At 37.5% G+C, this 7,633-nt stretch overlaps 1 long non-coding RNA gene and 1 pseudogene across 1 annotated transcript; one reads left to right on the forward strand and one right to left on the reverse strand.

The window, feature by feature from the left end:
• Positions 1–1,826: 1,826 nt before the first annotated feature.
• Positions 1,827–4,293, reverse strand: LOC131328541 (beta-amyrin 28-monooxygenase-like; annotated as a pseudogene).
• A 7-nt stretch (positions 4,294–4,300) lies between these two features.
• Positions 4,301–5,600, forward strand: LOC131336322 (uncharacterized). The gene is made up of 2 exons (XR_009202778.1): positions 4,301–5,258; positions 5,386–5,600. It is a non-coding gene; the product is annotated as an uncharacterized LOC131336322 (long non-coding RNA).
• The last annotated feature ends 2,033 nt before the right edge of the window (positions 5,601–7,633 follow it).

Consider the following 7,633-nt stretch of genomic DNA (forward strand, 5'->3'; position numbering starts at 1 on the left):
AATTCTTGCTGACGTGTCAATTTTCAAAATACCCCCAAAACTGGGTATGCCTTCTAATTCTTCTTGATGTATTAATTTAAAAATATCCCAAAAATATGCTTTTTAATTCTTGTTGACGTATGAATTTCAAAATACCCCAAAAATTGGATACGCCTTTTAATTCTTGTTGACGTATCAATTTCAAAATACCCCCACAATTGGTATGCCTTTTAAAGTCATGATTTAACAGAAATAACACCCGCTAGCAAATTTTGTTATCAATTTAATAGAATTTGCCGTAAATGGTCTATTTAAATAACGGAAGATAACTTTGAGAGTAAAATTGATTTTTTTTGAAAGTTTGGGTGTCCATTAGTCGTTGAGTGTAAAGTTTGGAGATATTATGAATTTTTTTCTTCAAACTCTGTTTAATAGAATAAATAAATTTTACTACACAGAATTTTTGGGGTTCTGGTGGTAGGATGTGGCAGTTTTTGCTATATTAGTGTTTGGTTTTGTTGGTCTCTTGCCAACTTCCTTCGACCCTTGGGCGGCATACGATTATCAGGATGTGGTTGCGTTTTTTCGCTCCTTATTGTGTTGTGCGCTAGGTCCTTTTTTCATATCTCCATTTGAATTCATAGACTCCAACTACAAGCCTTTACAGCTCTAGTGAACTATATATGGTACGATTGACAAGTCGTGGAGTTGAAAAACAGAGACAGATAACAGTTTTTATTTTTTTTGGTCATACGGTATACACCAGCCGGAGGGGTGTAGCGGAGTGTTAGTATGTTAGTCAACAGGGGGTTCAGAACCTATCCATATCTCTAAAATCCAAACTTGGTTCCCGTGAGACGCGAACTCAAGTCACCACTGAGGAGAGAAATGAGACAACCAATATGACAAGCTTGGTTTCTAGCAGATAACAGATTTGAAAACTCAAAAGAGTGATCAACTATATATTCATCCAACTGACCACCCTCTCCTCCAAATTAAAATGGGGACAAACAAAGAATAGAAAACTGGAGCAGTTAGCGGAGGAAGGGATATAAAAAAAACTGCAGCAAAGTTCATGGGGTAGTTATAGTATTTGTTCTTCCGCCAATTTCCATAGGCCTCGTTTCATTCGTGGATTAAAACAAGTGCATGGTGTTGACAGTTCTCGAAATAATAGCCCCTGTACTGTTTAAAACTGTTCTTTTGAAAGGCACTTCAAAACCAGAACTGCTATTGACATCGATGGTGTGTGCACGTACCGGCACGCGGGGCAATTCGGATTCCGCACAGATAGTCTGAGCCGTTCAATAATTTAAAAAAATAAAAAGAAAAAGAAGAGAGGGCCCATGAAAAATCAGCTTGATTGGATATGTGTTCGTGCTCAATCCAATCTTCCAATTTTTCATTCAGATTACATGCGGATTATTCGTGTGACATCCGAGGTGGGCCCCACGTGCCGGTATGTGCAACGTCGGTCTCTTTAGTAGCACAAGGACTTGATCCAAAATGAGTATTAAGAAAAGATAGCAATTAATTAAATGCGTCATGAAAAAGAGTGAAAGTAAATTTCCCAAAGATCGACAATCATTTGCTTAATTTCATTCACTTCATTTGAATTTTACAAAATAAAATACATTTCCACATGCTGCCAGATGACTCACAAGCAAAACAGCTTCCCTTACAATACTTGACAAAGATATAATATATTCTCTATCAATTTATTCTAACTATGTTTAGCTTCTTTCCTTCATCATGGAATAAAGCACTTTAATTGAAACTGAAATACTCCAAAAGTGGTAGAATTAAAGGAGTAGTTTTAGCCTTCAAATATATCTGAGTTATTCTGTCTAAGCCTTGTGAGGGTAGAGGCGGATTGGAAGACCTTTTCCAGGAAAAGACATGGGATCGACAATCGTCTTCTCGTTAGGAATCACCTTTTCCCCCTTGAACCTTCTCACCAAGTGGTGCATGAACACAAGTATTTCCAATCGGGCGTATTCCTTTCCGGGGCACATCCTTGGCCCTCTGCCAAAGGGCACAAATGTGTACGGAGCCGGTCCAGACTCCTCAAATCTCGAGGGATCGAATTTCAGCGGCTCTGGAAAGAATTCAACGTTCCTGTGCGTTGAATGCACACTCCAATATATCTGCATATCAATATATAGAATAGGAAATATATTTAGATATTAATAACAAAATAATTTTCAGCTTTTGAAGTAGATGACATGTTAATTGAGTGAATAATTAAGGCCCCGTTTCGTTAAGAGAAATAATTACTTAATTTTTAATATAATGACTTGTCTCATAAAATAAAAAATAAATAATTTAAAAATAAAAACCTTTGCACAACGAAGCCTAAGTCAACATCCAGGCCTAGCTAGAATCTTCACATCAAAAGTTCATATCAACTGTCTAGCTCTCATACACAACCAACCTGGGTATATGCCTCCGTTCCGGATTTAAAAATAAATATTTATTTTTTAAGAAGACAATTTCAATTTTCATCATTGTTGGGTGGGTACCACTTGTTGATGGATCAATTTTCATCAACTCTTTTAATACTCCCTCTGTCCCCCTTCTTTGGTTCCTTTTCGGAATTCTAACTTATTAAGGAAACATAATAATTCCATGTATGATCACATGATTTTCTAATTTTACCCTTGAAACATTTAGGCAAAAGTGCTAATTGGGACAAAAGAATGAGGGACAACATTTAGGAAGGGTAAAATGGAAAATTCTCTTACTTTTAGCCAATTCAGTTCTAAAGTGGGACAAAAAATTTGAGACAGCTAAAAGTGCTAATTGGGACAAAAGAATGGAGACGGGGAGAGTAGATTTCATTATAAACATAGTTTTTGGGGTTCTAGTGTTAGGATTTGGCAATTTTTTAGGTTCTCCTCGTTGGAGTTTTTGCTGTATGACCAGTATTTTGGTTTTGTTGGTCTCTTGCCGACTTCCTTTGGCCCTTAGGCGGCATATGATTATCGGGATTCGTTCGTGTTTTGGTTTCAGTTGTCTCTTGCCGACTTCCTTTGGGCCTTAGGCGGCATAGGATTATCGGTATTTGTTCATGTCTGTTCGTTTGCTCCTTGTTATGATGCCCTTGTGTCCTGGGTCCCTTATTCGTCTTCAACGATTCAATTTTATGCATTAATATGCTTATAATAATTACCTTCCAACCCTTTGGAATTGAGAAACCATTGTACATGAAATCATTGATGGCATCTCTGAAAGAACCTTGGACTGGTGGTGCAAGCCTCATCACTTCACATGCCACGTTCCATGAATACTTCATCTTCTGAATATCATCCCAATTCAACAAATCTCCTGCTGCTTTTGATTTTGCAATTTCCATTTGCTCTGTTCTCACAAAGTAAAAAATGTACCTCAAACAAAATACTGCTCTATGTTAATAATTTTTTTTCATAGTCTCCAGGTCTTGTAAATGAGAAAATTCATGTGATACAGGAAAAAAAAAAAATCCTATTCTCAATTTCGTACAGAAAACCCACCATGCAAGTATAATAAGCTGTGAAAATCAGCTTTTAAATAAAAGTCGTTACATCTCTTATTGGTCATTATGTTGCGGGATTTCAAACATCTAATATCGTGATTTACTTACACGTATCCGATGTATAGCTGTATCACCCATATTTATACGTCTCATGATAACTGCGTTATAAAACCGCGGTGAAAACATAGGTAGACCGTAGACAAGCACAAATTCAAATAGAGAGCTTTGAGAGAAGACAGGAATGAGAATTACCTCTGTAGATTCCTTCGTAGACCTCAGGCAACTCAGCAAGAAACTTAACAATGGAAGCACAAGAGGAGCTAGCGGTGTCATGGCCACCGATCAACAGCCCCAAGATCTTATCAGCAATGTCGGCCTCGTGCATGAACTTTCCATTTTCGTTGCTTGTCGAAACTCGAAAGCATGTGTGACAAAATGTCTTGCGGGGGCGACGCTTTTCCCTCAGCCAAATCCAACTTCCTCTGCTTGATAATCGCTACCAATTCGGTCCTAATGAAATTAGAGGCCTTGATTGCCCGATTAAACGGGGTTCCGGGCAAGTCTATGGGTACAGATAATATCCCCGCCTCCAAACCACCAAAGGGGTCTTCAAACTTCGCCACATGGCTAGGATGTTCAACGCTGACAAACAATCGACAGGCGATCCAGAACGTGTAGTGCTTTGTTAGAGGGAATACCAACACTTGGTCTTTGTTCTCCCAATCAGTGGCAAAGTGTCGCTGAGCGATCCCGTCCATGATTCCTATGTACCTCTGCAACGCCTCCGCTTGGAGGAAGTTGCACTACTAGAATGAGAGATAAAGATCACTGTAAAAACATTAGAAAGATCACAGTTTTGATGAAAACGTGATAAAGAGATGCGAGGTGAATTTTTAATGTCACTTTGCTAATAAAACCGTGATAATTAATATTTATTATCACAGTTTTAATAGAACCGTGATTATAACTTTTTAATTTAACCACATTTTGCTACAAGCATAATAAAAATGTGTCTATTTAACCACATTTTTCTATAAGCGTGATAAAATGTGTCTATTGTAATCACGGTTCGTTACAACCATTATAGAAATGTGTCTATTTTAAAACACACTTTCTTATAAGCGTGATAAAATGGGTCTATTTGAACCACACTTCGTTGCAACCGTGATAAAATCTTTCTTGTTTGATATAACTACATTTTTTAAAAGGGTGATTAAATGTATTTGCTTATTTTTATACGCTTTCATTTACAAGCGTGATAAATACTTCATGGGCCCCAACAAGAAACCAAATTTGAATCCATAAAAATTTGAAATTATTTGGGTTTTACTTTCCCCCCAAAACAGTCAGTCGCCTCTTTTTTAGGTAAATATGGTTGCCCTCTTTCTTCTTGGCCTCCATACCATAGATCTTACACCCCTCTCTCTCTCAACTTTCAGGAAAACTGATGTCGCTCATGGCGCAATTCTGACCACGACCCTTCGACCTCCAATCGGGCACAACCATAGGCTGATCTCCACCTGGTCATCGGTAAATCGTTTAATTTCAGTCTCTATCTTTTTTTTGCTCGGCAATTTCGGTCTCTATATATCACCATCTCCTTACGGCTTGCAAATTGATTTTGTTTCCTCTTAGAATCATAATCTTGGTCTAGGATCGAAGGGCCTTTTACTCCCAATTTAAATACTCTTTGTTCCCTTTGAATTGGCAGCGTAAGAGGTGGAGACCTTTATTAACTAAGCATGTACGTAGAAGGATGAAGGAGGTGAGATATATTGAGCCTTTTACATGTATTCCACCTTTAGATTCAAGACATAGCGTTCTTTCTTTGTTTTGTTTTTTTTTTTTGTATTCGCATATTCTAATGAGTTCCCTATTTTTATCGAATGCAGTACGTACGTACACTTGTGACATGCCAGGCGATGCAAACTTTCTGGGTTGAAGAAGAAGTTGCTTGAGTTGTTATAAATTTTTTTTTTTTAGTTATGTTCTTATAGCTTTTTAGTTTTGTTTTAGACGCGGGTTATTGTACTAGTTGATATATATTGTAAATGTACCATACTTTGAAAGATTGATGAGTTAATTAATAAACCTTTTCCTTTTTGCATAGCTGTTATTCGAATGTATCATGGTGTGATCCAGAGAAATTTCTTTCAATGCTCTAGGTGTAAAAATAATGCGGTCAATTGGGAAAAATTAATAATCAGGGTACAGAAATCGTTTTCCCGAAAAACAAAATCCACCTCGGTTTTTAAAGCAACTCTAGTCTTTTACGGGTAAATAAGCACGATGTTTCTATAGAGGCGTGACCTTTTACTTCTTATAATCACGGTTCTTTAGTCGACTCGTCCAACATGTGTTGTACATCTTACAAAGAGACCAACAGATGTTTGCTTGGTTGCGAAAGGGCCAAATTTATATAGAGAACTCCACGCCAAACATTCCCATACAATATGCGACCATGATTCAGTGGAGTGTCCACACAATATACATTGTGCCGTGTTGAGGATGTGACGATTAAGATTTCATTGGTTGGCAAAGCATTGTGACAAACAAACCATATAAAGAGTTTTAATTTTGAGGGTAATTTCAGCCGCCATAGCAGCCGCCAAGGAAGGCTAGGCATGCAATTGGGGGATGAGAGTCTGGATAAGGAGCCAATTATATGCTGACTTGAAGGTAAAATCTCCCTGACTATTTGGTTCCCGAACAGGTGTGTCAATGGAAGGGGGCAAGGGGATAGGAATTGATTGAATTGACTCAAGAATTTGGGACGGGAGATAGTCTTTTAGCAGATCCATACGCCAAGACAAAACTACAAGAGTCAAACAAGAGTCTCTAACTTTAAGATCTACAACGTTGGGTGCAAAATATAGTCATGCAATCTGTAAGGTCCTACCCAATGGTCCAACCAAACAGATAAATCACTATTAGCTCCAAGTTGTTTGGTTTGCTCTTGGTATTCCTTTTGGTACTATTCCCTCTCTTTTTTAATAAAATTCTTCTTCGCGGTTCAAACAAAAAAAAACAAAAGAGCTCCAAGTTGCCAAATTACACCCTGATTAAGATACAATATGATAGAGTAAATCACACCATGTTTCTCGGATATGTTTGATTTGTTGTTTTCTCAATATCACGGCGATCAATGATTGTCGAGTTGTGGTTGGGTCGTTCAGGACCCGCCGCACAACATCTTTATAAGTTGGAATCTCCAAAAGAAAGCAATAAATTAGAATAGAGGGAGTATTAGATGGAAGGCGTGGCGCAGTAAGATTTCAATGCTAGAAGTTCCTGGTGCTGAGTTACTTCAGTACTCCACTCTAAAAGGTCTCTAGATTGCCAATGAAACAAATTGATATGAAGAATGGTGGTGAGGTTGGGAAGGTGAGAAGTGATAGAGCCATAGATTAACTTCTTTTTATTTTTCAATTTATTGTGGTGACTTCATGGCTTCATTTCATTTTATTGTGGTTGATCATCATGGCAAAGGATGAATGGGAGAGGGTGGAGCTAGAAGATGTTGGTGGTGGATAGCAGTTGTGTTCTAGTGGATGGTGTTGTTAAAAAAAAAAATTTAATGTATTATTGATTGTATCTAAAACATAACCCTAGAATATTTTTATATAGGCTATAAGACTTGATGACCATCATTGATTGTTTATAAGCAAAATTGATATAGGATTTTGTTCTAAGCCTAGTATTTCTCTTTTCCATGGCCCTCAAAACAAGAAACCTGACACATCACTGCTTTATGTCTACAATTTGATGGAATTAAATAGGAGGAGCTCAATTGATTAAGGTATGTAAATTAAGTTCAGACATCGCGTTAACATTGAAAAAACTAGGGTTTTCTAACAATCCGTAAAACCCCTAACAGTATGAAAACGAATCGCTAAGTAAAACTATCAGCAAAAACTTTGCAAGCAATCAATGTAACAACGCAAAGATATACGTGGAGAACCCCAGAATGAGTAAAAATCAAGTGAAGGAATCAAATCACTATAATTATTGTGTAGTTACAGATATACTTATCTAGACGAAGTAAATTCTCACAACGTTCTAAATATCATCTGTCGAGTTGCACGTACACCGCATCCAATGATCTTGATAACCAATGGCCTTTAGTCCACAAGCCCTCCA

Source organism: Rhododendron vialii, chromosome 1a, assembly GCF_030253575.1.
Source record: "Rhododendron vialii isolate Sample 1 chromosome 1a, ASM3025357v1".
Classification (NCBI taxonomy): Eukaryota; Viridiplantae; Streptophyta; class Magnoliopsida; order Ericales; family Ericaceae; genus Rhododendron; species Rhododendron vialii.